Consider the following 24,994-nt stretch of genomic DNA (forward strand, 5'->3'; position numbering starts at 1 on the left):
AATGCCAGTGAAGACTAGTGTTCCTAGAAAAGATCCAAGAGCTTCGGCTGGTAGGGTGTGTTTACTACACCAGAGTCCCTATGGGGGCACCAAAACTGGGGGCTGAGGAGGGAGTGGGACCATGTCAGCTGAAGATAGAGATGAGACCATGTTGCCCACATCAGGAGACAGTGATGGATGTCCATCACTGAGAAGCTTTTCCAAAGGAATCACAAAGGTTCCCTGCAAGAGACAGAGCAGCTTTGGGGCTTTGCTACATACACGGCGCCAACAGAAGCAACGCCACCAGTAAAACTAGATCCCAGGGCCCTTTTACTCATTCTTCTCATGGCCACGCCCCCCAGCCCCGCACCCCCCAACAGGAAGCGGAAGTAGTAGAGCTGAAGGGGAGCAGGTGGCCACGCCCCCCACCTTTGCCAACCTTAAGAGGAAGCGGAAGTAGTAGAGCTGAAGGGGAGCGGGTGGAACAACGCTGAGGAAGCAGCGGAAGTGCACGTCTCTCTTCCTGTAGGCTTCCTGCAGGGGGTCAAGGCCACGCACTGGGGAAGCGAGGAGACTTAGACCAGACAGAAGACTGACCTTCTGACACTAGATCCGACTCAAACATTAATATCTACAAATGACAGTTTACGACCACCAGAAGGTTACCCGAGAAACCTTTAGGTCACCTGCCAGAGATTAAACTGAGAACTGGAGACCAGACAGAGCAGGCTAAGAAGGTTGTAGCAGGGGGAAAAAAAAAAAGTTGTAGATACAAGTTTTTCAATAAATTGGTTAAAAATGATCTTATAAAAAGTCATATTGGAAACCAGAATGATAATAATGATGATGATAATACAGCTAGCATTTTTTATGTGCCAGGCATGTCCTAAGCACTTCCTATATATTATCCCATGTAATCTTCTCAATAAATTGATGAGATTATAATGTTCCTTTTATGGATGAGATAATAAGTAACTTGCCCCAAGTCAGGCAGCTTGGAAGAAGGTGCCTTTGGAGATTCCAAAACCCAGGCTTTTCATCACTGTGATCCACAGTCTCCTTGAGTCATTGACCAAATAAGATCTGTGACACTAGCCCTTTGTAAATTGTAAAGCAGTACCACAAATGCCAGTGAGCATTTATGCTCACAAGGCTACAAGGCAGAGGAACAAACGCAGTGGACCCAGTGGGCATTATTGGTATCATCTAATGTGCATTTAGCAGTTTCAGGACACATCGGTCATTACATATAACATGAGAAATAAAAGACCAGTAGCCTCTCCCCCTCCTTGGCCCTTCCCCAAATCTTTAATTTGCAATTCTGGCAGATTTTGTTTTCTCATTTAGAAGTGTGATGATGAAGGGCCTAAGAAGTATGTGTTTGCCTCGGTCTTCAGTGTGCTAAGTTGCTTCAGTTGTGTCTAACTCTTTGCAACCCTAGGGACTGTGGTCCACCAGGATCCTCTCCACATATCAGCAAACAGGTTTTCCAAAGCCATGTGCATGTGATGTCAGGAACAGGCAACATGGCATAAATAAAAGGTGCTTTGGAGTCCTAAGGACCATGGAATAGTGGGCTACCACTACCCTGGGAGATAGGAAACTGGACTTTTGATTTCGGTTACTAATTCTACTACCTTAGGTAAGTCCTATAATTTCAGGGTTCCTCTAGTTTCTGAAATGGGGATAATAATACCTTTCCTGCCCAGAGGTCTGAGTGATTCTACTCTAGTAGTTGTGATTCTCAGCCCTGTTTTTGCCATATGCCAGCCTGTCTTTAGCTCAAGAGATGGAGCACAATTTGAAAATAATGAGTGTGTTACTAAAACACTAACACTGCATCCTGGAGCTATTTTTGAGGAGTGCCGAACGATCATAAATCAAGCAGATTACATAAATCAAGGAGGTTACATGCCTTCCACAAGGCTGGGAGCCTCATGCATGAGACAGCAGAGCCGCCTCCTCCCGGTGGTCAGTGCTTCCTTCTCCCACTCTGGATGTCTCCCCCGGTAAGGAGATGCTTAGCAATGACCAGCAGTGAATGAGTGGACTTGGATGTCCTCTCCTTTCCCCTTGTGCCTTCCTCTGTGGCTCTCGTGGCTTGTTTTTTGGAGGCCATCAGTGACCCAGGCTTCTTTGGCAGAGAGTTAAAGCTTAATCAAATAAAGATCTTGCCAAGAAAAGGGCCTCTGTAAGGAAACTAAAATTATATCGTAGCCTCTACTTGAAAACAATTCATCAACAGAAATTCCCTCTTTGCAGTCAACTTATACTAATTTATTCATTCATTTCATGTTTAGCAAGCCACAGCTATGTCCAACAACAGAACTGGGCCCCTGGCTTCCTGAAATGTAATTTCCAAGGAAAGAGACAAATGGTTTCCATATATGCATATCTATCACACCATGATGGGTGGTGGTGTTGCTATGAAGAAAAATAAGGTAGGTAAAAGGGATGAAATGTAATGGGGCAGAAGTGGGGGAGTTGCTAATTAATAGAGGGAGGTTAGAAATGCTCTTAATAAAGGGACATTTAAGCAGATACCTGAGGAAGAGAGGGAACAGACGTGTGGATATCTGAGGGAAAAGCATTCCAGGAAGAAGAAACAACAGAAGCAAAAGCACTGAAGCAGGAATCTGCTTAGCATGTTTGAGGAATAATAGGAAGACTGCAGAGTTTACCCTATCCTGTATGATGATAGTCTTTTCTCTTGGGCTTCCCTGGAGGCTCAGTGGTAAAGAATCCACCTGCCAATGCCAGAAACACAGGTTTGATCCCTGGCCTGGGAAGATCCCATATGCCACGGAGCAACTAGGCCTGTGTGCCACAACAATTGAGCCCAGAAGCGCCAACTACTGAGTCCATGTGCCTAGAGCCCATTCCAGAAAAGCCCAAGCCGCAGTGAAGACCCAGCACAGCCATAAAGAAATAAATATATTTTTTAAAGGTAGCTCTCTCTTCACAATTATTAATGTAACATGTTGACTTAGAGCCATATGATAAATCCTAGTGATAGGTTTGGAACCAAAGAAGTACTTGGTATAACCAGCTAAATTCTTTTAGAACTTAGTGGGGGGAAAGGCAGTAGAATTGATAGGAATTGGTGACTGATGGAATGTGAGAGATGAAGGAGGAGGACACGTCACTGCTGACTCCCAGGTCTCTGGCTTGGATAAGGGGAAATGTGGTGATGTCACTGACCCAGATACACAGTAGAAGAAGAGGCAGAGAATGTTGCTTCTCTGTTTGAATCTAGTTTTATTTTTATTTGGATTTTTTTTTTTTTTTGGAGAGGGGAAAGGAGGGAGAATAGGAAGGGCAGATCTTAGAAGGGAGGATGCTAAGTTGAGCTTGTTAAGTGTTTAACAGACATCTCATTGGAGATGTCCATTATGGCACTGGCTATATGGATCTCGTGGGAAAGAGAACAGTGCTTGATATATTGATATCAAAACCACAGAGTTAAAACTGTAGGACTGAATGCCTACACTCCCAGGGTAGGTGTATAAAAGAGAAGAAAAGAAGGCTGAAGACAGAACATGAACAGCAGCAATTAAGGGATGAGAAGAAAAAGAGAAGAAAAATGAGAACGGATAGCCAAGAAGGGCAGGACAAAATCCAGTGTGAGGGCCATCGTTGGAGGGACAGGAAAAAGATTTCAGTGACGGCTGAGGATGCTGAGGTCAAATAAGACCTAACGTCATAAGAGAGTCAGCAAAGGCTTGCTGAGCGCTGAATGTTTGCTAGGCATTGTCCCTGCCACAGGGAACACTGCAGTTCATAGGCTAGGCATGATCTCTTCCACACAGAGCTTACTAGATTCACAACTAGAAGGTCCCTCGTGACCTTGTCACAGGCTCCTTGCATGAAAGTCAACCTCACCGAGTTACTAGGAATGAATGAGAGGTAAGGAAGTAAAAGTTACTCTTCAATCCTCTGTTTGTAAGCAGCCTGACTCTAGTGAAGGGAAAGGAAACAGTCACTGAGGGAGACTTTTCTTTCTCCAAAGTTTGCAAGACTTGAGTGTACTTCTATGCGGAGGAGAAAGAATTAGCAAAGGAGATGAACCCAAAGATACCAGAGGTGACACCCTTTCTCATGCACTGACTCATATCCAAATCAAAAGAGTAGACCCGCACCTGAACCAGGCAAGCCCCTGGTTCCCCTTGACAAACGAAGGGGGCAGAGTCTGGTGATGAAAAACACTGAGTCTGGGGGTCAGACTACCTGGGCTTGAATTCTAGATCGACCACTTGCTGGCCATGTGACCTTCCCACCTCTGTGCCTCAGTTTTCCCACCTGCGAGCAGGGATAATAATCCCTATGTCGGAGATTGTTATGAGGATTATATTTTTATATCTCTTCGAGTAAGGCTGGCATAGAGTAAGGGCTGAGGAAGTGCTGGGAGAGTAAGGCCTAGAAATAGACATGCATGTGCACACATGCCTACAAGCGCACACCCAGTGGATGGAGGGGTCTGAGAGGGAAGCAAGAGACGATGGAGCCTGGCAGATGGGGGGAGGGTTAGGAAGTGGGTGAGCACACAGGTGAGTTTACACCATTCCTCTTTCAAAGCCATGCATGGTTCAGACTCCGGTCCTCTATGAAATTCTCTTGAGCAGTTCTATCCAGAAGCACATTCCTACGATGTAGTACCCGGCATGGAGCATACCTGCAGGCCAATCTCTATCTCAGGGCATGTTCATCCATTTGCTGATTCATTCATATGTTCACCACCTGCAGGGCTCCATCCCTCACCCAGGTATTATTCTGCAAAGACAGGTAAGGCACCAGCCCTCCCCTGGAGAAGGCTGCTGCTCCAGAAAGCCTTGGGTCTCCTAGCCTGCTGTCCGCCGTGTCTGGTGTGCACATCCGATCACCTAGAAACTGGGGCAGTGTCGTTTCTTCTCTGCATCTCTCACAGCATCTAATACTTAGCAGAAGCTCTAAAGCCTCACAGGATGAAGGAATGAATAAGTCTCTTCCATTCTGTAGGTACCCAAATGAGTAGGGGCCCACAGTGTCTCCCAGAAGATCAGTTATCGCGGAGAAAGATGCTGATGCTTATTCGTCACTTACTACGTGCCAGGCACTGTTGACAGTACACAGTTCACTTAGAGTCAGTCGATGAGAAAGCCTTTTGTACTCCTTTTGTTGAAAAGTGATGCCTAATGGCTTCATTTTTATGTTTTCAAATGTTTTCCATTATGTATGGTTTGCTTTCTATGCTTGAAGTGTCTCACGTGACTGGAAACATTTTTCATGCTTCATGTGCAGTCATTCACTTTTAGATTTTGCCAGTGTTTGGCTGTTGGGTCTTTTGTTAAGTAAATGCTTGCTATGTACTTTGTGTCCGGCTCTGCGAGAGAAGAGCAAGCCCACCCCTCTGGCCCCACCTACACCCCTCTCTCCCTCTGTCCTGGATGTTACCTTTGTTCTGTGGCAGCCCATCAAAGCTGGTTCTATCAACGTGCATATGAATGAGGCCAAGGTCATTACAGATTAGTAAAAACTCATTGAGCAACATCGGGCAAAAACTTTTTTTTCAGTTCTTCCTAGGGAACCAGTGTGTTTGATTTACTTCTGAGTTAGAAAAAAAGAAATAAATGGATCATGGATTTTTTTAAGCATGATGGAGATAAAACATTTAAGGCAAGATGTTTATATATTGATAGCTGATCTTTTCTACCCCTCAAATGACTCCTAAAGAAGCAGTATCAAGCTGTGTAGCAACACCAGCTCATCAGGTCTTTATACTTCCTGTGTCCTCCAGCCCAGCATCACAGAGCAATTCTTAAGTTCAAGATTCACCTCCGCCATTTAGGGTCACTATCCTTGGTATTAGAAAAGGGGGAAAGAGTCAGAGCCTGCTGGATTTGTAGGGTTTGGGTGCAGAAGTTTGGCAGGGGGCATTCCCCTGGACCCGTGCTGTAACTCAGGGGTCTGTGGGTAGAATGAACTCCACTGGCAGAGTCGTCTAAATGTTTTTGAGCAGGTTATAAACAAAGAACTTAATGTCCTGCTGCTTAGAAGGTTCCAGAGAACCCAGGGCAAGAAAATTTAAGGTTTTAGAATCGAATGGAGGTTGAAATATGTCTTCAGGCTCTGGAACCTTGCTATTGTTGTTCAGTTGCTCAGCTGTGTTCAACTCTTTGCGACCCCACGGACTGCAGCACACCAGGTTTCCTTGACTTTCACTTTCTCCTGGAGTTTGCTCAAATTCATGTCTAGTGAGACCATTATGCCATCCAACCATCTCATCCTCTGTCCCCTCCCCGCTTCTGGGAACTTATGATGCATGAAAGAATTTAAAGAGAGTATTCCCTTTATTTATTGTAGAGTTAGAGTTTATTTGAACTTATATTAAACTGTAGTCAGGCTGCATTGCAATATATTTGTTACCTGCATAAATGAGAACTAAATGTCCCCTACTCTGATGTTTGTTAATGCTACGTGGGGGTGCAGACCTTTCCCCTGGGTGTTCTGGACACCTCAGCAAGAGCAGTCTGCCTCCACTTCTAATTCTGAACCTCTAACACCCAATTCCTCATCTTCGCCACCAAGGGCTCCTCCTCTACTTATGCTAATGGCATCACCATGCGCATGACTGTCGGCCACACCCCAGCAACATTTTGAATCCCCCTTGTTTTTTAACACCTTCATTTCTGATCAGTTACCAAGTTCCCCCAATTTTGCTTCCATGATAATTAACCCACATATTCCCCTCTCTCCTGCCTCTGCCTGGCCCTCCTGCACTCGCCCCTGGTACAGTCAAATGAGCCTGAACTGTGTTATTAGGGTTAATATCTGGCTCCATAACTTCTAGCCCCATGACCTTCAGCAAGTCTCAAGTTCCTCATCTCTAAGGACAAGTGATAAAATTAGAGAATTTACATGAAATGCACACACAGCATCCAGCCCCTAGTAGGAACTCAGTGAAGACCAGTTCTTTTCCTACTTGCTGACCTGCTCCCCAGAGTCCTTCCTCTCAGGATTTCTCTGCTCCAGCTCATTCCATGCTCTGCTGCTAGATTAATTCTCTTAAAGCAAATCTCACTCTCTCCCTCTGTGCTCAAAACCTTGAATTGCTCCACACTGACTCCTGGAGTAAGGTCCACACCGAGAGTCTAGTTTAAGGGACTTCACAGCTGACCCTCATTACCACCACAATCTCTTTTCTGTCTTCTCTCCTTCACAGGCTCTGTGCTGTGGCCGTCTGGATAGATTATGCCTCTCTGAGATCACTCCCTGCCCTCCTAGGCTCTCTGCTTTCCTGATGCTGGAGAGACAGCCCCTGCTCTGTGTCTGTGCATCCAGTTCCGACCCATTCGGCTCAGCTCCACTCGGAATCTTTCGCAAAGTCTTCCTGATACTTGACTGTGGTGAAAACCAAACTACGTAATAACACACACATGTAATTTACCCAACTTTTAGCACCCTGTAGGGATCATTTAATTGTCAAAGTTAAATAATGTTTATGTTAAGAAGATGCCATTACTAAGTACATAAACATAAATTTACGTAGCTTAGTGTGTTTGTGGGTGTGGGGGATAAATAGAGATAAAAGCCAGACACTAGCTTTTCTACATTGAAATTTCCATATTTCTAGATAGTAAATTAGTTTGAGAAATAAAAGTCATTTGCAGATATTCTCTAGTGAAGTATTAATTTCCAAATGTTATAAGCTAGCCAAACATGTCCTTCTATGTAAGAAGTGTATCACAGATATTAAAAACCCCACTGTGAAAAGGGAAAACAATGACCTAAACTATTCCAATAATTGGGAAACAGTTAAATAAATTATGATATACTCACATTAGGGGCTATTATACAGCCATAAAAATGATGTTTTTAAAGAAATTAAGTGATGTTGAAAAGAGCAAGATATGAAATTGTATATTCTGTCTGCTCCCAGACATAGAATAACAATGATTATAATCACAAATGATAATAATAAGAAGCAAGAAGAAAAGACCATAAGAAAATATACTGAAAGGTTAATCGTGCAGGAAGAAGCTTATGGTGGATTTTTATATTCTTCTTTATCCTTTTCTGTGGCTTCCAAATTCTCAATAATAAGCATGTATTGCATTTACAATGAAAGAGGAAAATATTAGAAGAGTGATTCAAAAACAAATACAGCAACAAACTGATAGTCCTCGGGCTTAGGTGAGGCACATAAGGATGGAGGAAGTTCAAGCGGCTCTTTGAGCATCCTCTAGCCTCTGCAGCCTGATCACAAAGGTTTCCTCATCAACAGGCTCGGAACAAAATCCTCTGAGCAGCTACACACTAAATACTCTTGATGACTTTCCCTACAGGCAGGACGACTGAAGATGCCCAGGCAAAGGAACCAAGATCTTACCAAAGAACAGACTTTTTTTCCCCTCCTGTAACATCTCTGCCCAGTGAACAATGCATATTAATAGAAGTCATTACATTACTTGTTGAGTTTTCAGACTCTTAACACTATTATGTGTCTGTGTACTAAGCAATCTGGGGCTTCTCAGGTGGCTCAGTGGTAAAGAATCTTCCTGCCAATGCACAAAACTTGGATGTGGGTTCAATCCTTGGGCTGAGAAGATATCCCGGAGAAGGAAATGGCAACCCACTCCTGTATCGTTGCCTGGGAAATCCCATGGTCAGAGGGGCCTAGTGGGTTACAGTCCATGGGGTCCCAAAAGACTTGGACACGATTTAGCAACAAAACAACAACTAAGCAATCTCGCTGTAGGTCACTTTCAAAATCAGAACATACACAAGAATCTATGAAAGAAGTGCCAGTGTGACTTGAAATGATTATAGATTGAGGGACATGTGCTGTGATTGGGGTGGAAAAACACCATGAAATGAAATGAAATCAGCTTTCTATAGACAAATAGAAATAAGACATGTATATGTGCCCTGAAGATGTGTACACATATGTATCAGCTGTAAAATCCTGAATGTTAGAGGATGCAGAACAGTAGAAAATTGCTTTACACTTGGCAGCATCCTTGGCACATAGAAAGTGCTCAAGAAATATTTTTGGCTGACCCACTGACAATTTTTGTAATGTAAAAGACCATCATGGCATGGTAATAGAGTGCTACCGTCTGTGCTTCTTTGTGACATGGTGAGGCTGTGTTCTTCCAAAGGTCTAAAAAGAGCAAAAGAGTTCAGCAGTCATGGTGGTGTGTTTTCATAAGTGTTGAATCTTGAGACTCAGAAAAGTCTGGGGTCAGACTGCCTGGGTTAAGCATTGGCTCCTGCCAGCCGTGCAGCTTTGGTCATCTCTCAGCCTCAGTTTCTTCACCTGTAAAATGGGCTTAATAACAGGGTCTCCCTCAAAACATGAGGGTTAGAGAGGATCACACATGACATATTAGACATTCCATGAAAATGAGCTATTTGGGACACTGGACACAGGCTGGGCTTGCTTCTGAGTTCCCCAGAACACTCCACATTTCTTTTCACTCCCTTATCTGAATCTCTCCACATGCTCTTTTGCAAACGGCTGCGATCAAATAAAACCCAACATCTTCCAGAAGCTCAATGCAGAAGTTAAGTGAAAGGTTTTTTTTTTTTTTTGTCAATAAACAGCATGAATCTTATTGTCAACCAACTCACGCTGCTGTAAATCTCTTGGGCCCCTGGTTCAAAAGCAGAAATATAAGAGACGATCCAGCACTGGCCTCAATTTGAAAGCCCGGGGCACATTTAGAGCAGGTTGATGGACAATTTCTACCTGAATAAGGTTGATTCAGAGCATCCAAACATTGGTCAGATTTTACAGCTAGTCTGTGCCTTCCACACTCTCATCCATAGGGTCTGACACCGTGCCTTGCCTCATAATAAGGACAGCATATTTCTGGCACTTGCCATGTGCTGAATACAGCCTTGTCCTAAAAACTCTGCATTTATTAAGTCATATAATTGTCATAACAGTGATGCTTTGGAGATGACTCAGAGGGACACCCTGCCCAATGGGGGTCACTTTTCACTGAAAAAATAACAAGCTGGCTCAAGCAGATCCTCTTCGGTAATCCCGGGATGTGAGGGGCATGCAGAAAGGACAGGTTACTCAAGCTCAGCCTGAACCCCAAATTGTGAAGTCATTGTTACCACAGAGCCCAGTCTTGGAAGCGCTGGGACCCAGGGAAGGGGGTGGAGCCAAGGGCAGGCTCTCCTCCTCCACTTCATTTCCTTGTTTCTTTGCAACAAAAGCCTGGCAGCAAAGACAACCTGGACTTGCCTCTTTGCAGCAGACCTGAAGAAGAGTCACCAATAAAATCCACAAGAGCCAAGAGAGGCTAGATTCTGAAAGTTCAGCAGCTTGTTCAGCTATGTGTAAGAAACACGTCGACCATTTTACACTAAATTCAATTACTGACTTTGCACTGATTGTTTTCTCCAGTGCTGAGACTGTGCCTCCCACATAGGCTCCATAAATACGCTGGATAAATGGGCAAGTTGTCTGAGTTAAACTTTTACATTGAATACACAAAACACGATAATTTTGTGAACAACCTAAATTACACATAATACATTTTTAAGTCCCAAAGCTAGGAAAGTGTCTTTGAATCAATAAGTGGGGTTTTCAAAAAAGTTATTTTTATCTTTTTGTTTTCCCACACATGTTCATTTGGTGCTTTGAAAGTGTTTTCATTTTTAAAACACCAAACTCTGGCCTGGGACCAGTCATCAGAGACTAGAAATAGCCGTCTCAGGAGGTGAAGTGACTTGTTAAGTTCTTGGCGGAGTCAGGTTCTAATCCAGACCTCCAGACCTCTTTTTTAATATCAGTTCTGAAGGAAACTGATATCAGTTCTGGTGCCCCTTCACGGCCTCTTAAAACTGTGCCTCTGCATAACATAGTATCCATGTTAAACTATTTTTAAGGGTAGAGTTTGCTGACATTAAATATATTCACTTTGTTATACAACCATCACCACTGTCCATCTCCAGAACTTATTCAATCCGCCTACAGTGCAGGAGACACAAGAGATGAAGGTTTGATCCCTGGGTCGGGAAGATCCCCTGGAGGAGGACATGGCAACCTATTGCAGTATTCTTGCCTGGAGAATCCCATGGACAGAGGAGCCTGGCGAGCTGAGTACATGGGTCACAAAGAGTCAGACATGACTGAAGTGAGTAAGCACACAATCACATGCACACATAATAAAAACTTTACCACTGTGACCAATTTTAAGGACACAGTTCAATGGCCATGGTGCTTCATTTTTAATATGACAGCGTGGCAATGGTGACTATACATTGCACAGTCTAGCCCTCCTCACTTTTCACACAAGCTCCTTCAGAACTGATATCAAAAAAGAGGTTGGGAGGTCTGGATTAGAACCTGATTCCACGGAGAACCTCACAGTCGCCTCACCTCCTGAGCCAGCCATTTCTAGGTCTCTGATGACCGGTCCCAGGCCAGAGTTGCATGTAGGAGGGATTACAACCCATTACTAGCTCTGGTTTTTACACTGAAAGTGAAAGTGTTAGTCCCCAAGTCACCTCCGACTCTGTGACCCCATGGACTGTAGCCCTCCAGGCTCCTCTGTCCACGGGATTCTCCAGGCCAGAATACTGGAGAGGGTAGCCATGCCCTCCTCCAGGGGATCTTTCCTACTCAGGGATTGAACCCAGGTCCCCTGTATTGCAGGTAGATTCTTTACTCTCTGAGCCTGTATTGGGTGGGCCAAAAAGTTCTTTTGGGTTTTTCCTGACCAAGCCAGTATATTAAACAAAAATGCCCGAGGATACAGTCTCAAGGGAAGTAGGAGAATGAGACCCACCAGAGCTGGAGAGCTGACTCTCGAGCGCATCTGTGAAGGGGTTTCATCTGGGGGAATTGGCTCCATCTGCATCCGCACAGCAGGGCTACATGGGGCTTCAGCTGCAGGGCAGAGAGAGGCTCATTATACAGCCCAGGCACCTTGCCGAAGACCAGGGAGGCACGCCAAGTCAAAGCAAAGTGCTCAGAATAGAAATGCAAGTCTCCTTTTACACCGGGGAGTATCAGGAAATTTTCCAGAAAGCAGGGGATGGGGATATTGGGGTAAAAGAAAAAAAAAAAAAAACAGAACAAGATGCACAGGACAGGTGAGTGTGTGGGAGGCACTTCGCCTTGTCCTGCCAGCCGCTGAGCCCAGGACGAGCAAGGACAAAGGGGGTGGCCCAGAGACACACGTGTCCCCAGAGATCAGACAAGGAGAGAGGCCACAGCGCAAACCCCAAGCGAGAAAAGGCGAGTTTGAGAGAAGCAAAGAGCTCCAATCCCACATTGTGTTAATTAACAGAGCTATGTTTTGCCAATGAGTGCCCAGCAGGGGCGATCGTCTGCCTGATAGCGAAGGCCTGCTCTCCTGCTTTCCTGATGGATTCTCAAGTGCAGGAGCCATGAAATTACTTCTTAAAAAAAAAAAAGACAAAGACAGTCAAAGAGGACAAGCACTTACGACTGTGTACTGGGAGAGACTTTTGTTCTCTTTCTTAAAGAAAACAGGCTAATTACGGAGACCAGAGACGAAACAGAAATAGCCAGACTTATCATCTCCTAGGAAAGCAGAAAATGCTAACTCAAATAAATTAATAATGACACCAAACCCATGGGGGGTACTTACAATGTACCTGTGTACCTGAAGGCATTTTACTTAAACACTGTCCTGGATACTCCTCACAAAAACCCAACACCTCATTTCACAGATGTGGAAACAGCCACACAGAGAGGTTAAGTAAGTGGCCCAAGGTCACACAGCAAAACAGAATCAAAATATTTCATCTTCCTTCTCGAGACCCTTGATAGCTAGTTTATATATATATTTTTCCAATGGCCTAGAAAGGAGTTAGCAAGGGTCCCAAATATAATGCAGCTGAGAGCAGTTTCTTGCCCCTTTTCTCTGCAATGCTGTGCCCTCATCTCTCATGGGCTTTCGCTATTGCTCCTGGCAGGGTTATGTGGTGGACCCATTCCAGCCTGGGAGTGACTGCAACCTTCTCCAACGCACATCTGATCTTGCCATTCCACAGCTGAAGATCCTGCAGTGGCTCCCCCACTGCCTTTAGGATGAAATCCCAGGCCTTGTGTGGTCGGGCTCCTGCTTCCGTCTGCAGCCTCATCTCCTCCATTCCCGAGCCCCAGCCCCAGCATCCCTAGCTCACAAGTGCACCTTTCATGCTGATGAACGAGAAGCCCCCAATTCATCCTGGCTCTCCAGCCTCTTGCTCTCCTAACTCTGGGCCTTTTCACCTGCGGCTCCTGGGGCATAAACTCACTCCCTCCTTCTGCCTGAATGACGTGTCCTGCACCTTCGATCCCCCCCAGGCCACCTCCTCCACGAAGCCTTCTCCAGATTGAGATGGCTTCTTTCCTCTGTTCCTGGCGCCTCCCACCCTGACCCCAGCCATAGCTCTTCCCACACTGCACTGAGATGGTATCTTTTCTCACTCCCCCTTCTCCCCCACAAGACATTCATTCCTTCCTTCATTCATCCACCCACACGTGTAAGCTCCATGGAGGGAAGGAACTACAGCTGCCTCTGGTTCAATCACTGCATCTCCAGACTTGAGTTCAGTGGTTCTCTAAGTGCGGCACTTACAACAGACCTGTGTACCTGGGGGCGTTTTACTTAAACACTGTCCTAGATGCTCCTCACAAAAACCCAACATCCTCCTCATTTCCACAGTTGTGGAAACAGCTGCACAGAGAGGTTAAGTAAGTGGTCCAAGGTCACACAGCAAAACGGAATCAAAAGGAACATTTCATCTTCCTTCTTGAGACCCTCAATAGTTGGCTTATAATTTTTTTTAATGGCCTAAAAAGGAGTTAGCAAGGGTCCCAGATAAAATGCAGCTGAGAAGAGTTTCTTGCCCCTCTTCTCCGCAGTGCTTTACCCTCATCTCTCTCGCAGCAAGCCTCACCAGCCTGGGAACTTGTTAGGGACTCTGTTCCAACAAGCCGTCCAGTTTGGGAAGCCCTGCTCTAATTCAATGCTTGGCATACTGTATTCAATCAACATGATGTTCCCAAGTGTGTGACATGGAAAAGTTACTCTTTCTGTACCTGAAGTTTCCTCATCTGTAAAATGGGTCATTGTTCCACTCACCTCCCAGAGTTGTTTGAATATATAAGTTGCTGAAAGTGTCCTGTAAGCGTTCAACAATGTTGGGGACTCTTGCCACTAAGGTACTACTTGCTGCTGTTAATGATGCCATTTTCATTCCTGAGAACAGCACAAAATAAGAGACCTGGTGGTACACAATCTACAAAGAATAGTTTTAATACAACTTTCTGATTATTTGACACTGAACTGTATTTGTGTGTGTGTGTGTGTGCACTCCAGACTAGACAGTACTGATTCTTTGGCCTTGGTTTGCTTTGGTTTTATGTGGTTGGTTCAGACAAGGCAGCCTTTCAAAACCTTCTGATTGAGTTTTTCAGGGACCGTTCCTGCCAAGAAGTCCACCTGTGGATGCTAAACCCACTCATGGAACCTAAACCCACCCATGGATGCTAAGCTCACCTGTGGATGCTGAACTCATCCATGGATGCTAAGCTCACCTGTGGATGCTGAACTCACCCATGGATGCTAAGCTCACCTGTGGATGCTGAACTCACCCATGGATGCTAAGCTCACCTGTGGATGCTGAACTCACCCATGGATGCTAAGCTCACCTGTGGATGCTGAACCCACCCATGGATGCTGAGCTCACCTGTGGATGCTGAACTCACCCATGGATGCTGAGCTCACCTGTGGATGCTGAACTCACCCATGGATGCTGAACTCACCCGTGGATGCTGAACTCACCCGTGGATGCTGAACTCACCCGTGGATGCTGAGCTCACCCGTGGATGCTGAGCTCACCTGTGGATGCTGAACTCACCCGTGGATGCTGAGCTCACCTGTGGATGCTGAGCTCACCTGTGGATGCTGAGCTCACCCATGGATGCTGAGCTCACCCGTGGATGCTGAACTCACCCATGGATGCTAAACTGCACAGAGTGTACAATAGCTTAAGGCAAAGCTCAGCCAACTTTTTCTTTAAAGGGCCAGTCGGTAAATAGTTTAGGCTTTGCGGGCCACAGGGTCTTTGTTGCCACTGCCACTCAATTCTGCCACTGAAGTGCAACAGACAACATGCAAACCGATCGGGTGGGCTGAATTTGGCCCACAAGCCACAGTTTGCCAAACTCTGGCTTACAGAAATAAAAAACTGAACATGAGAGAATCGTGGTCCTTCCTTTCCTCGGCTCCATTCAAAACACTTCATTTTCTTTGTTAATTCATTATAGAGAAATTGGCTATCCACTTCATTATATCTCTAGTTCTTGCAGTCAGGGGGTATGAATTCTAGAAGTGTATAGATTGGAGCAAAATCCCACTTCAACTTTAGAATTTGAGTGACATGGATTTTTATCTTATGATACTGAAGGTACAGAATTATTCAAACCAAAAACCTGTTGCCATGTATGCCCACACAAACTGCTTCTTTTTCATCCTAATTAGAATATGATGCATTTTATTAAGTGAAAACTTTAGCATCCTACATACACTGCAGCTAATCTGTTTTTCTAGGAGTTGATAAAAGTTATGGAAAAACAGTACATCATTTTGATTTAGGATATATATACAATAATTGTGTAGGAACATGTCAAGATAAATAATCTTAATACACTCAGACATCACTCTCTAAGTGATGTGGGGTTGAATTAGTAGTTGTTTTGCTTTGTTAAGAGTCCTTAGGATTCATGAGTGGTGGGGGAAGTTCTCATTTTCATATTCCACTCTGGTATAATGTGGGAGTAGGATTATGGAATGGGTCAAGTAGAGGGTCAAGACAGAAGGTGGTGGCAAGGCAATGAATAGAGAGTGGTAGAAACTTCCTGAAGGTTTAGAGCAGGGGCCTCCTGGGGTACAAGATGGAGAAGAAGAGGCCAGAATGCAGAGAGATGGAAACCAGAGCCAGGGACCTTGCAGGAAAAGGAAGGAGTGGAAATAACCCCCATAAGTTGCCAGGAAGTAGACAAATGAAATTTCGGAGGCTACCGCTCGGGGCTTCTGACACCCTGGTAATGTAACATTTAACATACAATGTGCAGTGAAGAGATGTGAGCTGGAAAATGACAGGGTGGAGGTAAGTGGGTGGCAATTTTATCTGCTATTTGAACCGAACAGCCCAGTTTTAGGAAAACAGATAAAAAAACAATAAATAATGCAGCATACCTCCTCTGTACCCAGTGGCAATGGGCTTCCATTTTAATGAGGATTGAATGCAACATAGACATTTTGACGCCCTGACACAGCCATTAAAATGGAAATCTATCTGTACAGCCTGTCACAGCTGCTTCACAACACCAGGAAGCCCAACCCCCACTCCAAAGAGGTCCAGAGGTTTCCATGGCAGTGGGAGGCACATGCCTCCTCCTTTAAAGTAAGCTGGACCCCAGGCCCCAGGAGGGCAGGCCCTGAAAGGTCTGGGTTGCTGGCCCTGTCTCTGGGCAGAGGGGTGGGTTCGCATGCTCTGGAGTCTGGGTTTCAGTTTGTGGATGGGGTAAGGGGGAGTGGAAGGGTAATATCATGGTTAATCCTCACCACTTGCATTAAAGCACTTTCATATACCTTAGCTCATTTGCTTCTCAGCCTGTGAGGTTGACCAGCAGTGTATTTTTCTCATTCTACAGTTGGGGAAATGGGTCCCATGGTCAAGGTTAGGTAAAGTCAAGAAAGTTGTACAGAGAGACTGTGACCTTATCTCTCGGCTTGAGGAAAGGCCTCCAGGATGAGGATGTCCCTCCTCTGTCCCAGGGACATGAGGTCATCGGCGCTACCTGCGCCTGGCCTGCTGTGGACACCAGAGTCCAGTTGCCCATGGCGCACTGCACGGCACTCAAAGGCCCAATTGCCCACATGGCACCAGGCTATCCAACAAACTGCAATTCCTGTGTCCAAATTCCCTCCATGCGGTTAGGATTCCAGGCCTGCAGATCTGGCTGTGTTCAAGTGCCCCAGAGGGACTGGGGAGGGTCACAGAAACATGTTAGTTTCCACTGTAAGGAGTTAGCAAGCAGCAGCTGCCCAGGGTGGCCTTCCCCAGTGGCTCAGTGGTGAAGAATCTGCCTCCCAAGCAGGAGACCTGGGTTCGATCCTTGGGTTGGGAAGAGGTACCCTGGAGAGGTAATAGCAGTCCACTCCAGTATTCTTGCCTGGGGAATCCCATGGAGAAAGGAGCCTGGTGGGCTACAGTCCATGGGGTCACAGAGAGTCAGGCACGACTAAGTGCAACTGAGCACACACGCACACAGGTGCCCAGGACGGGTCGCGTAGAAAAGCCTGTGCTGATGTGGGAGGAGAGAAGGGTGCCTGCAAGGCCCAAAGCAGCAGCACCATGTGCCCACATGCACAGCAGAGGCGGCGAAGGGGAACGTCATCGGTAGCCTTGCCCGCGGGGTGCTGGCTGTGGTCGGAGGGCTGCTCAGTGCAGTGGACAGGACCCCGGACCAGACACAGAAGGGTTAGGTCCTCGTCCCAGCTGTGTTGCTAAGCAGCCACATAACCCCGGAAGAGAAGGAGCCCCAATATCCTTCGTATCCTTACGTATGATGGGTGTAATGGGGTGCATTGTGTCCCCCCAAAAGCCACAATGTCCAAGTCCTAACCCCTAGCACCTGTGAATATGACTTATTTTGAAATAGGGTCTCTGCAGATGAAATAACTTAAGGATCTCAAAATGAGATCATCCTGGATTTAGGTGGGGCCCAAAATTCAATGACAGGTGTCCTTGGAAGAGAAAGGACTGGAAGACTTGACGCACAGAGACACAGGGAGAAGGTCATGATCGAGGCAGAGGTCACAGGGGCCTGCCACGGTCAAAGGTCACCTGAAGCCACCAGGGGCTGAAGAAGCAGAAAGGAGTCTCTCGGAGAGACTGCTGACACCCTGATCTTGGCCTTCCAGGCTGGAGAACTCAGACAGGAAGTTCCTGCTGTGTTAAGCAGCCTCGCCTATGGTGTATTGTCACGGCAGCCCTGGAACCAACACAGCGGGGATAAACAGCTCAGCCGCTTACCACCTGTTACTGTTGTCAGTCACCCAGTCATGTCTAGCTCTTTGCAACCTCATGGACTGCAGCATGCCAGAGTTTGCTCAAACTCATGTCCCAGAGTTTGCTCAGACTCATGTCTATTGAGTCGGTGACGCTATCTAACCACTCATCTTCCGTCGCCCCCTTCTCCTCCTGCCCTCAATCTTTCCCAGCATCAGGGTCTTTTCCAATGAGTCTGCTCTTCGCATCAGGTGGTCAAAGTATTGGAGCTTCAGCTTCAGCTCTTCCAATGAATAATAAGGACTGATTTCCTTTAGGACTGACCTAGGGCTCACCATAGAGACTAGCTGAACCACGGTCCTGATGTCACAGGATATAAGCTCGTTGTTGTCCTGCCCAGGTCTGTGCTGTCCGGGAAAGTTGACATGAGCTCTGTGTGGTTACTGAGCACCAGAACTTGACTAGTCCAAGTGGAGATGTGCCATCAAGTATAAAGAAAAAAGTATAAATTATCACTAATATTTCTTATTTTGATTACATGTTGAAATGGTATTTTGGACCTACTGAGCTAAATAAGAGGTATATGTATATATCTCACCTGTTTGATTTTAGACTTTATTTTTCATGTGGCAACTAGAAAAGGAAGAACTATGTGTGCAGCTCCTACTCCATGTCTATTGGTCCAGGCTGGCCTAGACAATGCCTGGGTGGCACCCGAATGAGGGTTCGGGTAGATCTTTCAAATGACCACAAGCCGAGGCAAAAGCAGTTCATACCAGCCACACTGCATAAAGGAAAGGACACCTGTGCTCTGGTTTGGGGTCTGCCTCTGTCTGATGGCAGAAAACGGCACTCGACAGAGCTCTGCCCAAGGGAGCAGGCTCCCCCTTGACGTACAGAAGCGAAGTCTTTTTAGCCTTGTCTGACTCTTGGTGACCCCATGGACTGCAGCCCACCAGACTCCTCTGACCATGGGATTCCCCAGGCAAGAATACTAGAGTGGGTTACGATTCTCTTCTCCAGGGGATCTTCCCGACCCAGGGCTCGAACCCAGGCCTCCTGCATTGCAGGTGAGTTCTTCACTGCCTGAGCCACCAGGGAAGGCCTCCTCCTTAAGGGGGTAGGGGTTCAGTGACGAACAATGAAAAGTAAGTATCTTTGTTTCACAGTTCTACTCCTTCAGCTAACCCAGAGTCCACCCCAGATCTGCATTCACTGTTAACACTCAGGCCTCTCCCAGGCTCAGCTAAGTGCCTATAATGATAGGTTGGTGGGAGCTCAGACAATTACAGCCACACACCGGCCAAGCTTGTAACCTCTGTCTCCTTCAGTCTGTCCATCTTGCCCAGTCCACGTCTGTCCACCAATCTCCAGGCCACTGCTCAGACGCTGACTCTGCCCCGGCTCCTGCAATTCTCGCTCCTGTCCTCCCCCACTCAGTTCTGTCTGAACACTGAGCATCCACTAGCTTGATCCTGGGCTGGCGGCACGAGTAGACAAAACGGAGCGTTTGATCCACCACGATGCAGCTCCAACGGGAGAAACACTGGCAGTAATGACAGGCGCTGGTGGGAGGGAGGAGGTGAATCGCTGGGAAGCCCCGACTTCCCACCCTGCAGAACACACAAAGACAGAAACCCACACCCACCTGTGCAGACAGGCAGACTCCCACACTCCAGAGGGGGGAAACCAGGTTAGCTCAACTCGCAGGCATTACAGGGCTTCCTCTAGAAGCCCTCCTGCCCTTGCATGCCAGAAGGGAGCTGCTTCTTCCCAGAACTTTAATAATATCTATGGCCTGTGCTAGACCTTCCCTAGTGGTTCAGATGGTAAAGAATCTGCCCGCAAGGCAGGAGACCCAGGTTCTAACCCTGGGTCGGGAAGATCGCCTGGAGAAGGGAATGGCTACCCACTATAGTATTCTTGCCTGGAGAATCCCATGGATAGAGGAGCCTGGTGGGCTACAGTCCATAGTCGCAAAGAGTGGGACCCAACTGAGCGACTAACACTAATGGCCTATGCTGCTTCTCTTTGTAACCCTTCTTTGTAGCAGCTGTGAGTGTAGAGAAGTTCTGAAGGGCAGGACTCACCTCCTTAAGCTTCACCATGATGACCATGACGTTTGTGATGTAGTAGAATACCCAGCATATTGAAGATGTTCACTATGTGTTTGCTACTGCTATTAACAAAGGACCAAAGAGAGCAAAGCTACTATGAGTTTATTTCTAAGGCCACAGTTCCTGGGATTAGGAAAAATTGCCCAAGATTTGGAAATGGAACAAAGGGTTTACTGTAGGTTCCTTTACTGAGTTAGCAGGAGGTGTGCAACTGGCTGCCTGGGGCTGTCTGATTCTGCCTCAGTTTGATTTGCTATTTACTATTGATTAGGATATTTACAACTCTATCCAAGTAGATGGCAACTTTTAGAAAACTGAGAGCAAACCAATGATTCCAACCAAGACTAATGCAAATGAATATTGTCCTGTGGAGATGTAAATGATTTCCAGCCTGAAGAAAAGGTAAGCCTAGTTAGTGCTTACTGTTTATTGCCCTGTGGTTCATAACCAGTTTTGTATCTAACCTATCAATCTTATTTCCTTTTCTAGGATATCTTAACTGTCTTTCCCTTGGCCACCTGATGCGGAGAACTGACTCATTTGAAAAGATCTTGATGCTTGGAATGATTGAGGGTGGAAGGAGAAGGGGATGAAAGAGGATGAGATGGTTGGATGGCATCACTGACTCAATGGACATGAGCTTGAGTAAGCTCCAGGAGTTGGTGATGGACGGGGAAGCCTGGCGTGCTGCAGTCCATGGGGTCACAAAGAGTCGGACATGACTGAGCGACGGAACTGAACTGAACTGACGGAACACAACGGGGCTTCCCAGGTGGCGCAGTGGTAAAGAATTGACCTGCCAATGCAGGAGACACAAGGGATGTGGGTTCGATCCCTGGGTCTGGAGGATCCCCTGGAGGAGGAAATGCAACCCACTCCAGTATTCTTGCCTGGGAAATCCCTTTGACAGAGGAGCCCGGTGGGCTACAGCCCATGTGGTCACAAAGAGTTGTACACAACTGAGCAACTGAACACACAACACTTCAAACATAAAACCCACTGCTCTTCAATGATCTTCAAACCAGCTTTTCCATCTTACTGGTTCCCTCATCAGTGAATAAGTTGGATAAATTTTTGAGCCCAGACCATTCTATTTGGCATGGGAGGCATGTCTTTAAGTTTCTGAACATGATTCCTTGGCACTGCAGAGATTCAGAAGCACTGGGCTATCAGGCTATAACTTCCCTAGCTAGTCAGTTAGCTATCTCAGTCTTAGACTGTTTAATGGTCATGAGCTTACTCTCAGGCTGCCTAATAGTGCTTCTAGCAGGTCTTTCAAGAGGAAGGGATCCTCAAGCCTTTGGAGATTTTAGAGAATAAAAGTAGGACTTGGGACAACTGGTCACCACCTAATCTGGGGGCAGAGAGGACAGGCCAGAGCAAAGACACACCATGTCCTACCATAGATTCCGTGCTGCCCCACCAGTGACTCTCTGTACAGAGAACACCTGCCCTGCTCTAGCCCCAGCTCAAAGGCTACTTTCTCCTGAAGCCCTCCTTGACCACCTCTCACCCCAGCACCCAGGAAGAGTAGGCTGCAGCCTTTTTCATGAGTGTTATGCAGGCCCTCACTTTACAACAGAATTTAAATATCTTTTCTCAGAATTGCATGCAACTTAGCTCCCATGTAAAGTTGCCAGCTGCCTTAAACAAGAGTATGGGTAAAAGACACTATTCTGGGAATGGGGTGGGTGTATTCCCAGCTTGGAACAAAGAAGAGGAGAAAGGAGGTTCTAGGAAAGATGAAACAGACTTGGGAGAGGCAGGGCAAAAGTGATCTAAGCTAAAGTGACATGTACATCTCAGGGCCTGTGTCGAAGCTGTGGGATTAGGTAGAAAAATGCAGGTGTGTTTGAGCAGTCAGGAGTAAAGATTTCTGGGAATTCAGGGCAGAGGGAACTGGAAAAAGGAGAGGGAGGGGTCTGTACTTCTGAAATTCGATCTGAGTTAATCTGCACAGATCTTGGTTCCTATCATCTGGTGACTAGATGCACAAATGGTAAAAAATAAACAAAAAGCAGTGAACTCAATCAGTCTTGGTCCAAAACTATAGAATTCCCAGGGTGTCAGAGTGCCTGCTACCAGGATAACCCCTACAGTGGGTGTATGATGACCCATAGCACTTGGAGATAATGTTATAATTATTTCCTTTTACATCTGTAACTTCCACTTGACCATCAACTCCTTGGGAAAAGACTCCAGCTTAAGTTCATCTTTGTGTTCCCAGATCCCAAAAGAATTTGCTGTATCAGAGACTGTTTTAAAAGTTCCTGAATATGTATTTTGTTGCCCACTGAACTTACCTGGGCATTTATTTTCAAAAATAGCAAGGCAAGAAGAGACAGTGAAAATCCCAAGACCCAATGTAAGACACCACTTTAAAAATGAGAGTAAAACAGAAAATCTCTGGGACCAGCAGAAGAAAAGAATTCATAGCAATGTAGATCTGCTCCTGACGAGTTAGCAGCCTGGAAGTCATCTGATTCTCCCTTTAATGCCGGTAAATATTCAGGCAAAGAAAGCTAACAAATGACCTCCAGAAATCACCTTCTGAGAAACGGTAGACACGTACGCTGAAAGCAGGTGTGAAACTGATCTCCTGGGCAGAGACTCTGGGGTGTCCAGCACACCCAGATAAGGACCAGTTATCTTCCTAGGACATTTATGATTATAGGGAACATTTTATTTTATTTTTTCCTTTTATTTTTATTAGTTAGAGGCTAATTACTTTACAATATTGTAGTAGTTTTTGCCATACATTGACATGAATCAGCCATGGATTTACATGTGTTCCCCATCCCGATACCCCCTCCCGCCTCCCTCCCCATCCCATCCCTCTGGGTCTTCCCAGTGCACCAGCCCTGAGCACTTGTCTCATGCATCCAACCTGGGCTGGTGGTCTGTTTCACCCTTGATAGTATACTTGTTTCAATGCTGTTCTCCCAGAACATCCCACCCTCGCCTTCTCCCACAGTGTCTAAAAGTCTGTTCTGTACATCTGTGTCTCTTTTTCTGTTTTGCATATAGGGTTATCATTACCATCTTTTAAAATTCCATATATATGCGTTAGTATACTGTATTGGTCCTTATCTTTCTGGGTTACTTCACTCTGTATAGTGGGCTCCAGTTTCATCCATCTCAGTAGAACTGATTCAAATGAATTCTTTTTAATGTCTGAGTAATATTCCACAGTGTATATGTACCACAGCTTCCTCATCCATTCATCTGCTGATGGACATCTAGGTTGCTTCCATGTCCTGGCTATTATGAACAGTGCTGCGATGAACATTGGGGTACACGTGTCTCTTTCAGATCTGGTTTCCTCAGTGTATATGCCCAGGAGTGGGATTGCTGGGTCATATGGCAGTTCTATTTCTAGTTTTTTAAGGAATATCTACACTGTTCTCCATAGTGGCTGTACTAGTTTGCATTCCCACCAACAGTGTAAGAGGGTTCCCTTTTCTCCACACCCTCTCCAGCATTTATTACTTGTAGACTTTTGGATAGCAGCCATCCTGACTGGCGTGTAATGGTACCTCATTGAGGTTTTACAGGGAACATTTTAAAAAGCTTTCTTAAAGAATATATATTTAAATTTTTTAATTTATTTGGCTGTACTGGGTCAAATAGTTGCAGCATATAGGACCTTCAATCTTCAGTTACAGCATGTGGTTCCCAGACTAGGGATCAAACTAGGTCCCCCTGCATTGGGAGCTTAGAGTCTTAGCTCCTAAACCACCAGGGAAGTCCATAGTGGGAACATTTTATTACTGTAACCTGGAAAGAGGAATCAGAAGGCCTGAGTTCTTATGATTCTGCCTTGACCATCTATCAGCTAATACGCTAAAATGTGACCCAGCACAACCCATGTTTCCCACGACCTTCCCCCAGTGCTCATCCTGTCAGTCCTGTGGGGTGCCTCCTGAATCAGGGACCAACTGAGGTCCAGGGATCCAGCGAGATGCCTGCAGTCAAAATCCAGGGGTAATTAGGAAACACTTCAACTGGCCAGGGCTGGCTGTGAGATAAGGCAAAGCCCATGTGGTGCTGCTGGTGGGCCCCTGAAGATAAGAAGAAAATGGGAGGGGAGCCAGGATGGGGGAGATAAGTCTGCTCTGAATTTGCATCGATAGGAAACCTTTCCAAAATTAAAGAGAAAAGCAAAGACAGCACACAGGTGCGGAAGCTGGGCTGCCCGCGTCCTCACCCAACACTGATTGCAGCTTGATGCTTGCTAATTTGGGATGACTGGGGAGCCGCTGATGAAAACGCCCTTCAGAGCCTCTCTCCTTAATGCCCCTTCTCAGGGAAGGCAAGGAGCTTCGACAATGAAATCGGTGGGGCCATTCCCTGACTCTGTGGCCTCCTAGCTTTGTGATCTTGGAGAAGTCAGCTCACCTTTCTGGGGCTCAGATTCCACATCTGTACACAGAGGGCAGAGGGGGACGGACAAGAGGCTGCCTCAACTGGCAGCTCCGGGAGCCCCTGCCCAAGGCTGTGAGTGAACACGCTCGCTGGGGAACCTCTGCAGCCCCTCCTGCTGCTTCCAGAAAACACAGGATTCTCCATCAAACCATTCTAGCGAAGAATATCTTCTGCTCCCTGCCTAACAGTCTAATTTGCCTCCCATGTGCTCCTGCAGATGGCCCAGAGAAAGGCCCACATTGGTGTCTGAGGCGCCAAGCTCTGGGGAGAAAAGAAATCCCGCGGTGGTGGAGAAGAGGAGTTGGGGTGGGGAGTGCGTGTAGAGAAGGCAGGAGTCAAGCAGAAGGGGTGCTGGTCAGTCCAGCTCCCCATGGGTTAGCTCCCGCACCTTCTTGGGGTGTTCCCAGGCTCCAAGACAAGAGGCTAGGTCACAGCATCAG

The 24,994-nt window shown here is 46.3% G+C and overlaps 1 protein-coding gene and 1 long non-coding RNA gene across 2 annotated transcripts in view; one reads left to right on the top strand and one right to left on the bottom strand.

Annotated features, from left to right (window-relative positions):
• TMEM178B (transmembrane protein 178B) overlaps nt 1-24,994 on the bottom strand; it is a 394,159-nt gene that overhangs the window by 55,534 nt on the left and 313,631 nt on the right. The window lies entirely within an intron of this gene.
• LOC110138092 (uncharacterized) lies at nt 441-7,631 on the top strand. Its single transcript, XR_002314124.2, has 4 exons — nt 441-719; nt 1,424-1,624; nt 2,283-2,423; nt 7,181-7,631. It is a non-coding gene; the product is annotated as an uncharacterized lncRNA (long non-coding RNA).

Source organism: Odocoileus virginianus, chromosome 1 (genome assembly GCF_023699985.2).
Source record: "Odocoileus virginianus isolate 20LAN1187 ecotype Illinois chromosome 1, Ovbor_1.2, whole genome shotgun sequence".
Lineage (NCBI taxonomy): Eukaryota > Metazoa > Chordata > Mammalia > Artiodactyla > Cervidae > Odocoileus > Odocoileus virginianus.